The sequence below is a fragment of the Monopterus albus genome, unplaced genomic scaffold (genome assembly GCF_001952655.1).
Source record: "Monopterus albus unplaced genomic scaffold, M_albus_1.0 scaffold406.1, whole genome shotgun sequence".
Lineage (NCBI taxonomy): Eukaryota > Metazoa > Chordata > Actinopteri > Synbranchiformes > Synbranchidae > Monopterus > Monopterus albus.
Genome location: NW_018128286.1, coordinates 50,855 through 51,198, shown reverse-complemented (window position 1 = coordinate 51,198; position 344 = coordinate 50,855).

The following is a 344-nucleotide window of genomic DNA, read 5'->3' as shown; positions in this document are numbered from 1 at the left end:
ATAAACTTAAAATAAAGAGAAATATTGCTCAGAAATATAAATATTTCAATTATAGATGAAATTGTCATAAATGAATACCAATTACAGGTTAATAATTGAAGTCATAGTTTATTTAAGTGGGGTCTCAATATTTTGTTTTCCCCAGCTACATGTATATGAGAAGATTAAAATAATAGGAACACCTCTAAATATTATACAGATCATGTGCACAGTTAGGACAATGTAAATCTTACTTTGCCATGAATGCCACACAATACAAATGAAATATAAAGTAGATGAGTAAGTAACACAAGATCTAAAGCACTTTAAACAGCAAATGCAGAGATAATAACAATATATAAAAA